This window comes from Periplaneta americana, chromosome 13, assembly GCF_040183065.1.
Source record: "Periplaneta americana isolate PAMFEO1 chromosome 13, P.americana_PAMFEO1_priV1, whole genome shotgun sequence".
Lineage (NCBI taxonomy): Eukaryota > Metazoa > Arthropoda > Insecta > Blattodea > Blattidae > Periplaneta > Periplaneta americana.
Window position 1 is genome coordinate 8,680,649 of NC_091129.1, and position 20,693 is coordinate 8,701,341.

Genomic DNA, 20,693 nt, shown 5'->3' on the forward strand with positions numbered 1-20,693 from the left:
ATTGTGAACCAGCCTTTACCTGCAGGGCCCAAGAAGGATGGCTTACGTGTTAGCTTCGGATTCACGAATGCTAGCAGGCCATATTCCGACGTGGACATTCATCGCACATACGGCACACGCACACGGCCTAAATGCATGGATACGTAGCGGATTCAGCTCTCATGAAATCAGTCAATCTAGTTTGCCTTCAGTGCAGTGGTTTTGTTCTGTGCTGCCTTTCACCGGGAAATTCACTGTCATTATCAAAAATGTTGCTTCATAATTAATAAAGAAAGAAAGAAATAAAGAAAGAAAGACTCAGGGGTCCAATCATTGACTGTAAATGACATTGTTATTATTATTATTATTATTATTATTTTTTATTATTATTATTATTCTTATTATTATTAACTCCATATGTAGATGAAATTATTGGGGATCATCAGTGTGGTTTTAGGCGTAATAGATCGACTATTGATAATTTTTTTTTTATTCGACAGATATTGGAGAAAAAAATAGGAGTATAAGTGTACAGTACATCAGTTATTCATAGATTTAAAAAAGGCGTATGACTCGGTTAAGAGAGAAGTTTTATATAATATTCTTATTGAATTTGGTATTCCCAAGAAACTAATTCGATTAATTAAAATGTGTCTTAGTGAAACTTACAGCAGAGTCCGTATAGGTAAGTTTCTATCTGACGCTTTTCCAATTCACTGTGGGCTAAAGCAGGGAGATGCACTATCACCTTTACTTTTTAACTTCGCTCTAGAATATGCCATTAGGAAAGTTCAGGATAACACAGAGAGATTGGAATTGAACGGGTTACATCAGCTTCTTGTCTATGCGGATGACGTGAATATGTTTGGAGAAAATCCACAAACGATTAGGGAAAACGCGGAAATTCTAGTTGAAGCAAGTAAAGCGGTAGGGTTGGAAGTAAATCCCGAAAAAACTAAGTATATGATTATGTCTCGTGACGAGAATATTGTACGAAATGGAACTATAAAAATTGGAGATTTATCCTTCGAAGAGGTGGAAAAATTCAAGTATCTTAGAGCAACAGTAACAAATATAAATGACACTCGGGAGGAAATTAAACGCAGAATAAATATGGGAAATGCGTGTTATTATTCGGTTGAGAAACTTTTGTCATCTAGTTTTCTGTCAAAAAATCTGAAAGTTAGAATTTATAAAACAGTTATATTACCGGTTGTTCTGTATGGTTGTGAAACTTGGACTCTCACTTTGAGAGAGGAACAGAGATTAAGGGTGTTTGAGAATAAGATTCTTAGGAAAATATTTGGGGCTAAGAGGGATGAAGTTACAGGAGAATGGAGAAAGTTACACAACGCAGAGCTGCACGCATTGTATACTTCACCTGACATAAATAGGAACATAAAAATCCATACGTTTGAGACGGCCAGGACATGTAGCACGTATGGGCGAATCCATAAATGCATATAGAGTGTTAGTTGGGAGGCCTGAGGGAAAAATACCTTTGGGGAGGCCGAGACGTAGATGGGAAGATAGTATTAAAGTGGATTTGAGGGAGGTAGGATATGATGGTAGAGAAACAAATATCAAGAGTCCTTCAATAACTGTCTATTAAAATTACAAAATATTACATAGGTTGCAGGAACATATTCAGAATATGTTCCTGCAACCTATGTAATATTTTGTAATTTAAATGGACAGTTATTGAAGGACTCTTGATATTTGTTTCTTTAAATTTGTTAACTTGTCGGACCAACATGCCTTTCAAATGATGGTAGAGACTGGATTAATCTTGCTCAGGATAGGGACCAATGGCGCGCTTATGCGTGGGGCGGCAATGAACCTCCGGGTTCCTTAAAAGCCAGTAAGTAAGTATTATTATTATACTATTGCAATTGTGTAATCTAATATAATAAAAGTGAATATGGGTAGGCCTATGTATGTATGTATGCCTGCATGCATATATGTATGTTCTGTATACAAATCTACCTACCAATATTTACCGAAGTTTGCACATTAACATTTACTCAGAGCACCCCAACTTAAAAAAACAGTTATTAGGGACATAAAAATGCTTCATATGTCTAGTACAAAGCCTTTATCATTACGTAATGCATCAAGAGGCAAATGTTATTAATTTCGTTAGAAGAAGGTATTGGGTTCCATAAGAAAATTCAAGTAGAAGGAAAAATCAATTTTTAACACTTTTTAAAACCTAGAATCTTATCAGGTATTTTCACCAAGATTTGTTTCAAACTAAACCATTGTGTTATTTTCACAACCACTACCAGCACCACCACCACCACCGTTAGATTATTCACCTTAGAGTCACACATGATTGCCAACTTCACAATTCTCTGTTTAATAGCAGCACGTAGCGGAATTCTACAAACATGTCAAAATTTATGTTGTCAGCGTCTTGAAGCGATTCCAAGGCGAGTACAAGAGTTGCGAAGTCAGGTAAAAACAACAAGGTAAGCGAAGAAAAATGGAACAGATTCAAGGAGCAGTGATGAAGGAATAAAGGTGAATAGTAAAAACATACATTATGATTTATGGAGTTTATGTATTGGGGAAGTAGTGGGAGAAAATACAAGGTAAAAGTAGATTGTAGGGGGGACAAGGATAGCAATAGCGAGTGAAGTGAACTGAGGGAAGGATATACGTAAGTGTGGGGACAGTAGTGGAGTGGGGAAATAATAGATAGGCTGGTGAACGAGAGATGACAAGATACATTTTAAAGGGAACGTGAGTGGAAGAGAGATTGAAGTAAGTTATGATTTGCATAAATTTGCTATGTAATAAGGTGGGCTGGCACTGTATACAGAATTGTGGAGTACCATTCCACCGGAAGCAAGTGCTTAACGACAAATATATATCATATCTAGAGCCCGGATGTTTTGCAAAATGCCTTTTTACTGCGTGCAAGTAAATCATTATTTTCATAGATATAAATATGATTTGGGGTAAATCAAAGTGATAGGGCCAATTTTTATTTTGCCCTTTTAATACTAATTCAATAATAAATGCTGTTTTTGCTCATTTTAAAGCAATATTTCTTGCTTACTTGCAATTTTCTAATTAATTGTAATGTGTATGATATTTAAATATATGAAACAACGACTCACTTTACTAACAATAATAAATAAAAGTAATGTATTTCGGTCCTTAATCTGCTAATAATCGTGTTATATATATATATATATATATATATATATATAATCCAATCTTCCCCAACTTGGTGAGGTTGCCAAAGACAAAGGATGTTAAACAGTAACATTTAAAATTATATTAAAAATGTCTTACAAGAAATTTGTTTACAAGAAACTAAAATTTGCAGCAGATAATATTTCACATAATGAAAATTTATAAAAATACAGTAAGAGTCCAGGGGAAAAAGGGGGGATCTCCACTGATTTCCATTCGCTTATATACTTCATATTATGAAGTGTATTCATTCTACACTTAGAAAAGGGGAAGAAAGTTCACAGTTACCGAATAACTGCTGGTTAAATTATCAGTATTATTTTCGAAATGATAGAGTTACAAATTTTAAAATTGATTTCCTGAGAATTGTTTAAAAGTGGACATCCCCCCCTTTTCCCCTGGACTCTTCGATAAGAAAAATAGACTGAGAGAATTCAACTGTAATTTGAATTGAAATACAAATGTCGCCGTAAAATCTGCAGAGAATCCTTCACAGCTATAATAGAAATTTCCTTAATTGTTGTTGTTGGGACTCCAAATTTATGACAGAATGACACGAATTGTTTTGTTATGGTCCCTCCAGCGCCCACCATTAATCCGATGACTTCTATATCCCTGAGTGTATATGATGTTTTGTAATAAGGGATAGTTGGTTCATAAATTGTCCTTTTCTCTATATTAACTTCCTCAGGTTGATTCTGGTGCGTCTCGAATCTGATGGTCAGATCCAGAATATAACCTTCGTCTCTCCAGGTTTAAATGTTATAATATCAATACGCCGATGACTTCCGGTAGCCGCTATTCCATGGACTTCTTCATAAGTAGTGTAGCCATTGGACTTAAGGCATGTTGCGATTACAGACCTGATCTTGTGATGTCTGCTGTTACGAAAAGTTTCGCCAAATTGGCATGAACCCAAGACATGAGCCAAAGTTTCAACCTATTGGTGTAATATGAGTAATAATAATAATGGACAATCCACTGGTACAAATATGTCACATCTTCACGATTATCAACAATCAGCTTTATAATTTTAAATATTAAGCTCGTTCTCATAGAAGTTGTCACGTAGAATTTTCAGTTGTTCGCTTTCATCTTTTCAAATCTTACTGTCACAATTTTTTGCTTCACGTGTTTATTATTGTAGCAGAAAGAAATTTGAGTAAGGAACAGTCAGTTATTGTAGGGTGACAGAAGGTATAAGATCGGTTAGCTAGAATGCCTAAATTCAGTAAACCGTTGCAAAGTACACTTAATGCTTACGTTAGTGAATTTGGTGCCCATGTGTTTTCAACCGATGGAACAGTTTTGTTGTGTAAGGTTTGTGAAAAGACAGTTAATCACAAAAAAAAAAAAAAAAAAAGTATTTTATAAATCAACATTTGTCAACTACGAAGTAAATATGTGAGTTATGTTGATATAATTTAAATTTATTTCTGAAATATACTATGCCTTTTTTCAAAGATTATTGTTTCTTTTTTTTTATTCAAATTACACCAATAGTATTAAAACACGATTGTTAGGAGATTAAGCACCGAAATTATTTTTATTTACTATTGAATAATTTTGAGGGAAAAATTGTCCCGGGGCCGGGTATCGAACCCGGGACCTTTGGTTAAACGTACCAAAGCTTCACCAACTGAGCTACCCGGGAACTCTACCCGACACCGATCCAACCTTTCCCTCTATATCCACAGACCTCAAAGTGGGCTGACAACCTTCAAGCAACCAACATTGAGTGCACACTAACTCTGTTAGAGAGAAACGTTGGATCGGTGTTGGGTAGAGTTCCTAGGTTGCTCAGTTCGTGAAGCGTTGGTACGTTTAACCAAAGGTCCCGGGTTCGATACCCGGCCCCGGAACAATTTTTCCCCCAAAAGTCTTCAAATCAACTTTACAGGGAGTTATACCTGAAAGCGTGATTTGCTTTATTTACTATTGTTAGTAAAGTTAGTCAGTGTTTCAAATATTTAAATTTCATTTATATTACATTACAATTAATTAGAAAATTGCAAATAAACAAGAAATATTGCTTTAAGTGACAAAAAAGGCATTTCTTAATAAGAAACGCCTTAAAAAGGCAAAATAGGCAACATAAAAATTGGCCCTGTTACTTTTACTCCAAATCACATTTATATCTGTGCAAATAATGATTTACTTCCACCCAGTAAAAAATGCATTTTGCCAAACATACGGGCTTTAATTATCAACTATCTTTAATGGTCAAGTGAAAGCATATATAGAAAGGGAACTGCGTGAAATGTATGTCAGCACGGCTATGTAATGTATTTCTTTAGCTAAACTTCAAGATAGTGCTAATTAAAAACAAAAACAGTTGAACGTAAGGTACCTACATGATTCACGTAAGTGACGCTGGGTACAGATTCATCTTTAGGAACGAGGAAAGCTTAGTAAAGACAATTCGTTTTGGTTTTCTGTAGTTGAGTTGGCGAGATCTCCGAAATCTAGAAGCAAAAAGAAAAACCCGGTGATCGCCGGGTGCTTTGCGTAAAGCTAATATTTCATATAAAGCTACAGTGGTTCTCATAATTGATCGTACAGTTACATTTTTCATGTAAATCGAATTCTATATTGTACTTAGCATTATAATTTACATACAAAACAAATATAAATACAGGGACATCATTTTATTTTTACTAACATTTTTAATATTAACTTGCCTATACCTCTGGATCAACGCCGTTCGCTTCCCTCTTCCACGATGATACTGGCGTAATATACAAACAAATCACTTTACTAGGTATAGGAGGGAAGAAAAGTAGTTCACCCATTTACGTAAACTAGGAAATACTGCGCTTTTGAGTTTGATCATTTTCATTAAGTTTTTGTTTAATCAAAATAGAGTACAGTATTAACAATGAGTGTTTTTACTCACGAACTGAGCTGTCCATGCGGACGTATTCATTATGCAGTGTATATTATACTGCCTACAGCACATTAGCGTACACTATAGAGAATGAAGTTAAATTGAAAATAATCATAATATGGATATTTAAACACATTTTTTAAAATGGTGACCGTTCATTTCGATACAGGCTTCAGTTCTTTTGTGCATATTAACGCACTATAGACTATTGTACCTAATTCCAATTACCAGTTTCTTTCTTCGTACTAGTAACTCTTGTTGAAATAATTCTGTACCTACTCTATAAAAGAGTACCTTACGTACTGTAAATTCAATCTTCACTTCTGCCCGATCCGAAAAGACAAAATTACTCAGACATACTATCTACTGCCGTCCAAGTGGTTATGTCGTAGGGTCGTAGAAAGGGAGAAAATCATGTGACATTTAATTACTTAACGAGGCCCTTTTATTTAAGTTATTTTAAACAGTTGTATAATATTACGTAGACATCCAATTCCTAATAGAAATTAACGTTCTCAGAAAAGAGCTAAGACAGCCCAGCCACTAGCTGGCGGATAAAAGTTGGTGGGGGAAACCGGGATACGACGTAGGCAAATGGATGACAGTATCTGTGAGAAAATGATTCAATATTGAAAACTCTTTCGTCACTGGAAAACGCGAACATATTTTTGGAACGTACTGTTTACTATGACTGTACGGCTACTATGTCTGTATACTGGATCTGTGTGGAGGACGGTTAAACTTCATTAGTGGAAGGGGTGGGAGTGAAGTACATTCAAAAGCTCAGGTACAATAAAAATTGAAGTAAAAATAAAATGATGTCCCTGTATAACGTTTATTATCATTTCTTCAACTAAACATAGTTTGTGCGTAATTTGTCTACAATATTATTGAAATAAAATTCAACATCACATAATTGATGGTACACAGGAAAAAAATAACATTATTTTCAAGAACAATAAACTCAATACTTTGTGGATAGTCCCTGGCTTTAATAACGTCTCTCAGTCGTTTTGTCATTGATTGTACCAATTTTTTTGTGTGGTGGAACTAGAAATATTTGACCATTCTTGAATTAATGCAGCCTTAAGCTGACTTTTACTTGTTACATTGTGTTTTTTTACTCTCCCCCCCCCCCCAATTCCCACCACAAATTCTCAATCGGATTGAGATCTGGGGATTGAGGTGGTGTATTCAAGCGTTTTGGTGTATTACCACAGTCTACTATGTACAGTCACGAAGCTTGGGATGATTTTTTGCATTTCTCGCGATAGTTGCTAGCCGCTTGGAGCGCTGTGAGTACTAGGAACAGTAGACTGTGATCGTGTGCTATCGTGATCTAATACAGGCCGTAAGGCAGACCACGTAACTCGCTTAAAGGCTGGTTCACAATAAACCGGGAAGATAAACGACAACGAGAACGGAAATATTATTAAAATAAATATATTTAAATATGAACATTCACAATGAACTATTGCCCCTTTCTGTCTAATTTTAGAGGTCTCCAATGCCCTGCTATTACATATGTAATGTTATATGGTAATTATAGGTTATGTTTACTATATTTAACTTATATTTCTATATTCGCAATTAAACATTATAATTAAACATAATGTCATGTATGACACCCGTCACATTCTACTGGGTGTTCATTTCAAAGTGTGTCATGACGTCACTGTTGATGAGTCAGCGATTTGAAGCGAGTTTCAGCTTTTATGTCAGAGAAGTTGCCTATTAAAGCGTTCAATCTGATCTTGAGAACGTATACGGAATAACTTGAACGTCGTAGCAACAGATGGCGGTCTGTATGGTCTGTGTGCTACCATAACCTCTTTCGAACTGTTTTGCGAGGCCAAATCGTACGCAGGGTATTTGTTATCATCGTTTGCGCACGGCAACATTCCACAACACAAATCAAATGCTCCGTGTCCATGTTGACCGTCGAAATTAATGTCAACAAATACGTACTGTAAGTAATCGTCTTAACCCTCCCCCCATATCTCGACAGTAAGAAAAAAACTCACCTCAGTACATGTTTCGAAGCAGTTCACACTCCTGCCACTACCGGCGTCACCGTACGTATCGGTAAGTACTCTTCAGAATGAACGCCGTACTTGCTAGGCAACTTCTTTGGCAGATAGATGATACACCTCTGCGGAAGTGTAGGAAGATTGAATTCTCTAGGCTCATCGACTAGCCACATGACGGCATACAGCGAGCCATGACACACTTTGAACTAAACACCCAGTAATTGTCTGTATTTTAATACTACGATTGAGTACTGAATTATTGTATTTATCTACTACCTAAGAGACGAAGTAACACAATCGTACGTTCACTAATTTCATAGAAGTGGTATAATAATAATAATAATAATAATAATAATAATAATAATAATAATAATAATATCTGTTATGCCTGTGTATTCAGCGTAATGCCCTGTAATGTCGCTTCTATATACTACTACTAATTGAACCGTTGAGCAAAGCAACATATTACATTTTCTCCGACAGAATAGCGAATAAATTCCTCTTCCCATTCTGTACAAAACCTTCTGTTCCTGCTAGAGACAGTGGGTTTGTAGAGTGACACGGTACCGACACTGCTTACCTTCAGTACGTGAGCGAGACAGAGCAATGTACAGGAAACTCCCGTTACCAGTATGAATGTCTTTCATTACACGATGTAATCACGATACCCGGTTTGGTCAGCGCTGATTTAAACTAATAAAATTATTATGCAGTGCTTACAGTATCTTCTAACAGAGGTGGAAGGAAGAAATCGTAATTCTGTGTATACACGTACTTTTCTTAGAATAATTAATGTTATTTAAGTAAAATCGTCTCTGCTTGATTAATCTCATAAAATTGTACGCTTAAATGATAGTGTACGATCAATTAGGAGAGCCACTGAATATTAATATGTTTTTTTTGTGCTTAGTTATATAGAACGGGTTACATCAGCTGCTTGTCTATGCGGATGACGTGAATATGTTAGGAGAAAATCCACAAGCGATTAGGGAAAACACGGGAATTTTACTGGAAGCAAGTAAAGAGATAGATTTGGAAGTAAATCCCGAAAAGACAAAGTATATGATTATGTCTCATGACGAGAATATTGTACGAAATGGAAATATAAAAATTGGAAATTTATCTTTTGAAGAGGTGGAGAAGTTCAAATATCTGGAAGCAACAGTAACAAATATAAATGATACTCGGGAGGAAATTAAACACAGAATAAATATGCCTGTTATTATTCGGTTGAGAAACTTTTTATCATCCAGTCTGCTGTGTCGAAAAATCTGACAATTTATAAAACAGTTATATTACCGGTTGTTCTGTATGGTTGTGAAACTTGGACTCTCACTTTGAGAGGGGACCAGAGATTAAGGGTGTTTGAGAATAAGGTGCTTAGGAAAATATTTGGGGCTAAGAGGGATGAAGTTACAGGAGAATGGAGAAAGTTACACAACACAGAACTGCACGCATTGTATTCTTCACCTGACATAATTAGGAACATTAAATCCAGACGTTTGAGATGGGCAGGACATGTAGCACGTATGGGCGAATCCAGAAATGCATATAGAGTGTTAGTTGGGAGGCCGGAGGGAAAAAGACCTTTAGGGACGCCGAGACGTAGATGGGAAGATAGTATTAAAATGGATTTGAGGGAGGTGGGATATGATGATAGAGACTGGATTAATTTTGCTCAGGATGGCGGACTTATGTGAGGGCGGCAATGAACCTCCGGGTTCCTTAAAAGCCAGTAAGTAAGTTATATAGACCTATAATTCTCGTACAACTTTACAGTCTGTTATTGATTTATTTTGTAATGAAGTCCGACACATATGCGAATCATGTGTGTTCTTATGCTGTTTGTTTACCTTGAAATTATGAGTTATATAAACATTTACAACATGCATATATCACAATTGTTGCTTAATACCGTGTGTTATTGCCACAAGTAACTAATAGCCTTTGAGGCGGAAGGGAGAAAAAGAGACATGTTGCAATTCTGCGGAATCATTCGTTGAATGAACATAGGCCTAAGTATAGTTCTTTATATGTCGATATTTGACATTGGTTTTTTAATTACGTACTAGAAGACATCTACGGTTATCAAGACAAAATTTGATGACTGTCTAGTCCAGTGATGTCAACTGATGCCCATAGGAGCAAGCGCTCGCTTTAGAACCCAAGAGAGCCTGAGCGCTTTACAGCGGAAAGGAAAGAGACAGACGAAAGAGGTAGTATATGCCGCTTGGTCGAGCTATATACAGGGATGGCCAGCACTGATTCAATAGATAAAGGGAAGAGAACTTATTACAACTGTATCCATGGTGATTTTTAGATTTGTCTGAGAAGTATAAGTGCATTATAAGAATATAAGTTTTAATTTTAATGTTCATTTTTCTCAAGTTTGTCTTTTTATTCAAAAAGAATATTTTCTCAACATTTTTACAGAAAAGTGAGATTTTCAGATGTTTATTTAGTAGCCTTACAACTACTGAAACAATGTTTTCGTAAATCTAATATATCGTAAATACGTATTACTGAAGATAGTGTATTAAAATGTTTGAAAATATTCGCATGGGAAATGTTTGTAAGCAAATACTGTTACATCAGAAACAAAAGATATGTGCCTATGTGTTTGTAAAACGTCAACTCTATAGTTTCAGCAGATTTCGAGATAATTTAATATTCTGATAACAGAAAGTTGCGCACCAATATCACCTAAAAGCATAATGCGATAAGAGTTTTGTTATGTAATATTAGTTATAGTTAAAACATATACCTAGACAACTTTGCTTGTACTATAATATTGTTCTGATTACTTTTATAAGGCTAAAGATACCATCAGTGTCAATTTCAATGCATCATGTCATATTCAGTATCTTTCTTTGGGATAACACTTTATGAATGTTGTGTTTAATTCACTTATTACAGTATAGTTGTAGTTATTGTGGAATTTGTGTGCATATTTCTTCTTTACTCTTTATTATGTTATTAACGTTTAAAACACAACTGCAATATTAGGCTAAGAAATAGGTGTTAGTACTTCTGTTTTACAGACAACATAGAAAATAACAAACAGAAAGAAGCCATATAAAAATGACATAACATTTCACGTTCCGTTTGAAGTTTGTGCACCACTGTTTTCTTAATGCAACAGGTTGCTTATTCCTCCTAGCATACCTAGCGCTTAATGCCCGCGCACGACGTCAAGGTCAGGAAAATGCGCTTGCTTTGACATTACTGGTCTAGTGTATATTTTCGGAAAAGAGAGGAAATGGAACCATCAGTCCAGATGATGATGATGCTGATGATGATGATGATGATGATGATGATGATAAACGGAGGGTACAGGGAAAGAAACACGTCAGTCCAATTTAGCAAATTGTTCAGGAAAGCAATATAAAGTCTGTCTTTAGCATATTCTTTCCATGTACATCCAATCAAATCTGTCATATCACTTAACACTGTTCACATTATCACAGTGTTTCATTCATAGGATTAAACTACATGGAATCGTACTCCACACAACATGCATAACTCATTTTTGAGAGGGGGAAAAAGTGGACAAAGATCATTCTTCCCCTGTAGTCTTGTGTCACAATAATAGAGAACACATTCTATGCTGTAACGTCATATGTCCATGAAATGGTACATGTAAGCATGCCAGTATAAGATGTGCAATAGATGAACTAAGAAAAACTGCAAACAAAACTGTGTTGCAGTTACTTCGTTTTCATTACGAAGTAGGCTAATTGCAATTAATTTAATATCGGAACCAATTAATAATTGTGTTGCAAATTAAGCTTTCAGGTATAACTCCTGTGAAGTTGATTTGAATAATTTCGAGGAAAAATTTTTCCGGGGCATGGCATCGAACCCGGGACCTTTGGTTAATACGCCTCTGTTCGTTAACAGAAAACCACTATTTAAGTCACACAGAGTTAGTGTGCACTCAGTGTTGGTTGCTTGACAGTTGTCAGCCCACTTTGAGGTCTGTGGATATAGAGGGAAAAATTGGTTCGGTGTCGGGTAGAGTTCCCGGGTAGCTCAGTTGGTAGAGCGTTGGTACGTTTAACCAAAGGTCCCGGGTTCGATGCCCGGCCCCGGAACAATTTTTCCTCGAAATTATTCAATAATTGTGTTGTTACAAAAACTTTAACTTTTAAAGAGACATCCCCAAGATCCTTCTGATGGAAGCAATTAGTTGTGTAAACCATAAAGAGTGAAAAAAGTGTACAAAATGCACCATCGTGGAAAAAGTGAAAAAAAAAAAAATGCAGGAATTGCACAATATAGGTTAACAGGAAAAAAAATGAAGAACTTGTAATAATACACTTCCACGATGAGAGCAGCATTTCGTTTGGAACATCTGACTGAACCCTCAGTTTACATTACATTTCTCAAGTGTTACTGTTGAAACCTCGTGTGTGTACTCAATTATTTAACAACACTGTATCATCCACTTTGTGATAAGTGGTAGGGCCTATTTGACAAGTTAACAAATGTAAATACCTCGGAATAACATTTAGCAGCAATCTCGGCTGGGGGAACACGTTACAGACACAGCGGGAAAAGCATGGAGAGCGTTACACTTTGTGATGAGGGTACTAAGGAAAGGCTCTGATAAATCCAAAGAGATTGCATATAAATCACTAGTACGTCCAGTAATGGAATATGGTGCTGCATGTTGGGATCCTTACAGAATAGAACATATTAAGACACTGGAAAAGATTAAAAAACGGGCTCTCAAGTATTGTCGGAAAAATTCACCATTAAAATGGGACACACTCACGGATATGAGAACACGAATTCGATTATACGTACTGTTCAAAACATACAGAGGTGAGCCTGCCTGGAGAGAAATAAAAAATAGGTTGCAGCCGCCAAATTACTCTTCAAGGAACGACCACTCATATAAATTGAGGGAAAGAAGACTGAGGACGGACACTGGAAAGTTTTCTTTTCTCAATCGTACTATCAGGGACTGGAATGCTTTACCTGCAGACTTACTAAAGGCTTTACCAACAACCAAAAATGTATTTAAAAATAGGCTTAAGGACTTTACTAATAGACGATAATTATACTCAGTATTTAAATGGTGTTATTGATATTTTGTTATTGAAGTGTTCTATCAGTGAAGAATTATGCTGTGTCAGTGAAGTGTTTTGTGTAAGTGAAACGTGTTCCTGTCAGTGAAGCTTTATAGTTTATAGTGGCAGTGCAAAGTATTTGAACAGTGAAATGTTTTTGAAGTGTTAGTGAAATCAGGATAGAATCAGTGAAATTGTGTCGTAGTTCTAGTGCAGTGAGTGAGTTGACAGCGAGATGAGTGTAGTGTTGAAAGGTACTTGTGCAGATATGAACATATCATACTCGTGGGTTTTAGTTCGAACATAGGTTTAAGGTACAAATTAGATTTACTTTAAATGTTATTTTAACTGATCGTGCTTCATTTAATTTAGGATGTTTCCTGTTATTATTATTATTATTGTTATTATTGTTATTATTATTATTATTAATTATTATTATTATTAATTATTGTTAGTATTAATTATTAGTATTATTATGAATTGTATTTTTTATTAATTGTGTTTATTACTGTCATTATTGAGTGTAATTAGTTACCACTGCCACCGGGTAATACCCTTTGCAGTGTGAATACATACATACATACATACATACATACATACATACATACATACATACATACATACATACATACATACATACATACATCCTAACACCCCAAAGACAGAATGTTAATGTACAGTATTTTCGTCATTTTTGGAACATAATCTGAGACCAGCGTTACGAAGAAAACGCCCACACGTTTTGCAGAACCCTCCCATCATTTTGTAGGATAACGCAAGGGCGCAAACAGCGCATCCTATAGCTGATTTGTACCGTCGCTGGGGTGGGAAGTGCTTTTCCGTCCACCACATTCACCGGACTTAAGCCCTGTGATTATGACTTAATCCCAAAGATGAAGGAACTACTTCGTGACGTTCGATGTTAAAAAAAATGTTACATTTTATTTAACGACGCTCGCAACTGCAGAGGTTATATGAGCGTCGCCGGATGTACCGAAATTTTGTCCCGCAGGAGTCCTTTTACATGCCAGTAAATCTGCTGACATGAGCCTGTCGCATTTAAGCACACTTAAATGCCATCGACCTGGCGCGGGATCGAACCCGCAACCTTTGGCATAGAAAGCCAGCGCTATATCAACTCGCCAACTAGGCCGACGTGACTTTCGATTCCGGACTGTTCCCGATATTCTGCAGGCAGTAGGGCGGTCCATCAGAAAATCAACAGAACAGGAGCTGCTACAGGGATACTACGACTTCCACATCGCTGGCAACGAGTTGTAGACAATTCTGGTTACTACATTGAAGGACTGTAGTAGTTTCAGATGTATCATTTGTATAGGCCTGTCTATACTAATAATAAATCTGTAGCCGAAATTTTTCTGGTAATTTTCGATTTTCCAAAAATAATTGGTCCTAACATATACAATTAACCACCCTGAAACCGAAAATCGCTTTTTTGAAATTTTTGTTTGTATGTCTGTCTGTCTGTCTGGATGTTTGTTACCTTTTCACGCGATAATGGCTGAACGGATTTCGATGAAAATTGGAACATAAATTAAGTTCGTTGTAACTTAGATTCTAGGCTATATGGCATTCAAAATACTTTATTTAAAAGGGGGTTATAAGGGGGCCTGAATTAAATAAACCGAAATAACTCGCTTATTATTGGTTTTTTGTGAAAAATGTTACATAACAAAAGTTTCTTTAAAAAAGATTTCCGATAAGTTTTATTCCATGCAAAATTTTGATAGGACTGATATTTAAGTCTGTCTGTCTATCTTGATGTTTGTTACCTTTTCACGCTATAATGGCTGAACGGATTTCGATGAAAATTGGAATATAAATTAAGTTCGTTGTAACTTAGATTTTACGCTATATAACATTCAAAATACTTTATTTAAAAGGGGGGTTATAAGGGGATCTGAATTAAATAAACCGAAATATCTCGCTTATTATTGATTTTTGTGAAAAATGTTACATAACAAAAGTTTCTTTAAAAATGATTTCTGATAAGTTTTATTCCAGGCAAAATTTTGATAGGACTGATATTTAAGGATATACAAGAGTTTTAAAATAATAATACAATACATTTCCACCGCCACTTTAGATTATAGTGTCATTGTTCCGTAACTTCTAGGTGCAAAATATTAAATTTTTTAGTAGGAAGAAAAACAAATTTATTCATTCTATGACAGTAATGCATAGGAGATCGTGAGTTCTTACATTTTCGAAAGAAAGGAATATAATTAAATTATATATAGTAGACTGTATTATTTGCTGCATCATTAAGTTATTTAGTAGAGCAAAAATCTGAAAATCGATATATGACATAGAAGTTAAGGCAGGAACGACGACGATGGCTACAGTGAAATCAAAACAAATGACTAAGTCTGTTTAAGGCGGCCTTGACGTTTATCAATATTAATATACAGAGAATATTTTGTGTGTTTGTATGAAGTAATTTCAGAAGATAATTAACCTTCACAATCAACTCTATTAATTTGGAGTGATTTATTAAAGGATGCATTCAAGACTAATTTATAAAAATGTTAAACGAATTATATTTGAACCAAATGAGTGGCCTCTGGACCAAAGTCATACCATTTTAGTTATTTAAATACAACTTAAATTAAGTACCATATTAAACGATTTATTCTTCTATCAAACACGAATGTTCCCTGGACCCAATGTTCTATTTTATTTATGTAATTACTTTATATTTATTTCTAATAAGTGCAGCGGAGCGCACGGGTACAGCTAGTTCGTAATAAATAAATAGTTACCATTATTAAAGTTACAACCTGTGTATAATTTTTGCTTTCTCATTTCGAAAGTCACTTTGTGCGAGTTTTCTCTCATAATTTCAGGATTGATTCGTATCATGAACCGAGTAAAAGCTTACTGTGTTCAGAACAGAAAGACAGTGGATTTGATTCTGCCCCATAGTATTATAACGAAGATGGAATTCATTAGGCGCTTAATTTGAATGTGTTTTTGTTTAAATTATAAAACATGCAAGATTTCAAACGGAAGAGAAGTGTGCGAAGTTACTGGGTAAGATTATCTCGACGCTTTTCGAAAGCATTTTCGCGTCCTGCAAAACGATTAGAAAGTCTTTCATCTAGGTAAGGCTTGAGTTCATTAGAAAATCGAGGTACCGTATCGTTGTTAAGTAAGGTCTGGAATTTCCTGTGACTAAGACATTAACATGTTTCATTGCACTCAGCGCTAACTCTCTGAATGGCGCTTTATTCCTGTTTTCATGTTTACCGTTACGATTATAGCTTTCCTCCATAAGCAGAATGCTTAGTGGTCTCTGAAGGAGGTAATTCTAAAGCATTTTGAGTTTAATGTTGTGAATTCATATGCTTAACCTCAAAGCTGTGCCTCGAACTTATCTTCCTACAAGAATTTCGTATTTTTGCTAGTTATATCGTTACTTATGATGAATATGGGCGAACTGTTGGTTTCTTTATCGCATACATACACACTTTGTGCCAGATGCTGAACTTGGAACATGGAAATACAGAAGAACCCCGATTATCCGACACACTATTAACCGATTGACGGATTACCCGACTATCTTTCTCTCACTTTTTTTTTTTTGCGACAGAAACATACGAACTACTACTGCAGGCATGTCAATTGATGCCCTCAGGAGCAAGCGCGCGCTTTAGAGCCTAGGACAGCCTGAGCGCTTTACAGCGGAAAGGAAAGAGACAGACGAAAGAGGTAGTATATGCCGCTTGGTCGAGCTATATTCAGGGATGGCCAGCACTGATTCAATAGGTAGAGGGAAGAGAACTTAATAAAACTGTATCCATGTTAATTTTTAGATTTGCCTGAGAAATATAAGTGCATTATAATAATGTAAGTTTTAATTTTAATGCTCATTTGTCACAAGTTTGATTTTTTTTTATTCAAAAGAAATATTTTCTCAACTTATCGTATAGAAAAGTGAAATTTTCAGATATAGGCCTATTTATTTAGTAGCCTTACAGAATGTTTTCGTAAATCTAATATACCGTATATACGTATTACTGAAGATAGTGCAATGAAAATTTTCAAAATATTCGCATGGAAATTGTTTGTAAGGAAATGAATTAACAAAGCAACTACTGTTACATCATAAGCAAAAGATACGTGCCCATGTGTTGTAAAAATGTCAACTCTATAGGTTCAGCAGATTTCGAGAAAATAATTTAATATTCTGATTATAGGAAGTTGCTCACCAATATTACCTTAAAAGCATAATGCGATAAGAGTTTTGTTATGTAATATTAGTTACACTTAAAACAGATACAGCACCTAGGTAACTTTGCTTTGTACTGTAATATTATTTTGATTAGTTTATTGATTACTTTTGTAAGGCTAAAGATACCATCAGTATAAATTCCAACTTATCATGTCATACTCAATCTCTTTCTTTGGAATATCACTTTCTTTTTGAATGATGTGTTTTATCCACTCAATACAGTGTAATATTATACTACTATGGAATTTAAGTGAATATTCCCTCTTAACTCTCTATTATGTTATTAAGATTTAAAACACAAGTGCAATATTAAGAAATCAGTGTTAGTACTTTTGTTTTACAGACAATATAGATAATATTAAACAGAAAGAAGGCATATAAAAATAACGACATAAAATTTCACGTTCCGTTTGAAGTTTGTGCACCACTGTTTTCTTAATCCAACAGGCTGCTTATTCATATACACAACCCTTCCTCTTTCCATACTTAGCGCTTGCTGACCGCGCACGACGTCAGGGTCAGAAAAATGCGCTTGCTTTGACATCACTGTAGTACTATATGTTGTATTAGTACGTATTTTTTCTAGGGAGTGTTATTACAAGCATTAACACTTATCCAGCTTGGTCTACTGTTCAAGTTGCCGTATTGTACAACTTCTATATAAAATGTATTCCACGAGTGTCAAAAGAAAACTTTTTATAAGTATCGAAAAAAATGCAAATAATTGAGTGGTTTGAGGAATGAGAAACTGTGGCTCATTTCCCATCAGAATACGAGAGTGATGTTACAACTGTAAACGATTTAATAAAAATCAAGGATAAAGTGTATAGAATATGTAAATCTACAACATGAGACATCTAGGCCTACTATTCCTATATTTCCGCTGATAGCCATTACAGGAATTTCCTTGGCCCTTAAAAGCACGTCGTTGACAACCGAACTTAAATTTGTGAACTTCTGATCCAATACCTGGCATCTTAAACATAAGATCACGGAGGAAATTACGAAACTTCAGGTCTTATTCACTTAATTTACGAAAATATTTTATGGTACTGATTATCCGATTTTTTTTTCGATTAACCGTCCAGTTCATCTCCCTCATTAGCACGGATATTAGAGGTTCTACTGTATATTATCTAAGTAGCTTAAAACTAAGCGCTCGCCATAAAATATATAGGCCTATAAAGGATGAAGGTTGGTAACATTGTAATACTATAGTCCCGTCGCTCTAATTTCCGGCAGCCAATCGCGTTGCAGGTCGGCTACATTTAAACGTGTGCGTCTTGTGATTCGCTTATGAAGACATTATTCATTTCTTAAGGCTCGATAAATACTTCATGCTCGACCACGCCGAAATGTAGTAATTATACACCTGGTAGCAGCTCTTTTATAGACCTCATTAAGGTACACCTATTCATTAAAGTTCAGGTGTTCCACCAATCATAAAATACCATTGTAGTGATGTGAAAGCGCAAGTATCGATTATTCTCGGATATGCAATTAAAAGGCAACTAGTGCGAGATTAGACAATATTAAACTCAGTCGAAAAAAACAACACACAAATTCACCGTCATCTTCCAGCCTTCCATAAAGCACATTCCCGCAAATTCATTTCACAAATTGCCGGAAAAAATCAATATTGTCGAGCTTAAAAAGTAGTATGAAACTTGACCATAATGGTAATTAAGACGCTCGTATGAAAATTCATACTCGCGTCTTAATTACTACCATTATAGGCTCATTGCATAATGTACTATAATATAATCGCCCGCCATTTTGGCTCTTTCGTTGGCGTTCGCAGAAAGCACACGAAGACGTTATTTGCCGCTCAATTATTTGCTGAATTACAGTGCGTTTGATTTATTATCATAGGAGCTACGACATGATAATGTTTAACAGTATAGCAAATAGATTCCTCGTACGGTAGATCGGCAACGAAAGAACAAAAATGACGAACGATACTACCTACCGTTATACTACTTTTATAGAGCCTTCACTTCCTAAGCAAAGAGGAGGAGTCACGCCGGGAATAACAGCGTCGCGACTATAGTAATATGATAGTACTTTTTGAGAATTTTTTACAATTTTACTGAGCAAGAGGGACCGGTTTTGTGCAGAAACTTGTCCACGAACATTCCCTGAATACGTTAACGCAAAAAAACCGATCTTCCTCTCGCTCAGTAAAATTGTAAAATAATTCTCAAAAAGTACTATCATAATATTATTAAAGTGGAACACAGACTTCTGAAGTGTTCAAGGTCGTACGTAGTTTCGGTCGCTTACCCACCCTCCTCACGAACTTTTCCCTTTGCAAGTTACACTGCAAAAAATAATCTCGTCAGTCTCCTTGTGTTCATCTCGTCCATTCATTCTTGATCGTCTCAGTTCCTTTTAGGCCTATAGGTCGTTTATAATTTACTAGCGAGCGTCTCGTCAATTGTGAAAGAAGGCTTATGAAATAGTGTTGTAGTAACACGAGATAATCAGGAGAAAGTAACTGATAAGACGATCAGGAGTGATTAAATGATTGGGGCGAAAGTGACAAGAGATGATTAAAAAAAAGATTTAAGACAATGGGAAGGAAAATAAAATCCGGAACTATTAGGGTAGAACGACTGACGAGACGGCGTGAAATAACAGATTGCTGAGAACGTTTTAATAGGGACATAGCTGAAAGGACAATCAGAACTGAATTAATTTGATCAGAAAAAAATTACTGAAGAAACAACTGTAAGTGAAATGAAGGGAAGAAAAAAAAGATTGACGAGATTAATAATAGGCCTAGTAAACTGATTGAGGGGACGATCAAGAGGAAAATTAGATGATGGACGAGACTATGAAACGGAAAATGAATCATGAGATGGTTAGGAGAACGGAAAGGTGGGCATGGATCATTTTGTAGGGACTCAATCGCGTCAATACAAACATTTCTTAAAATGTTTAAACTAACGCCAAAAGCTGTTGCCCTCTGAGTTTTATTGGAAGAAATAGCTGATGACTCACTGCTAGAAAGATATTAAAAATATTTGTAAACATAAAACATGATCTATTTAGTCTGGCTATGCATATTTAGACTGTGAAGCATACTCGAACAATAATAGTATTTATTAAACACAAGTTATACAACTTCCAGACTTCTTTTTATTTGTTCTGGACACCTGGCTTAGGATCTCGCAGAGTGACTGTGATTATGGAACATTGGTGGAATGACAATGATGAGGGGAAATGGGAGAACTCCGATAAAAAACCCTCGCGCCCACTTT

The 20,693-nt window shown here is 35.6% G+C and overlaps 1 protein-coding gene across 2 annotated transcripts in view; it reads right to left on the bottom strand.

Moving 5' to 3' along the window:
* Nucleotides 1–20,693, bottom strand: part of LOC138711728 (glucose dehydrogenase [FAD, quinone]-like) — a 30,301-nt gene that overhangs the window by 9,010 nt on the left and 598 nt on the right. Inside the window, exon 1 of one of the 2 annotated variants that reach the window (XM_069842886.1) lies at nucleotides 5,538–5,860. The exons of the other annotated variant lie outside the window; for it this stretch is intronic. The gene's annotated coding sequence lies outside the window, so the exon portion shown is untranslated. Of the gene's footprint in view, nucleotides 1–5,537; nucleotides 5,861–20,693 lie in introns of those variants that run through there. 2 annotated transcript variants of the gene reach the window in all.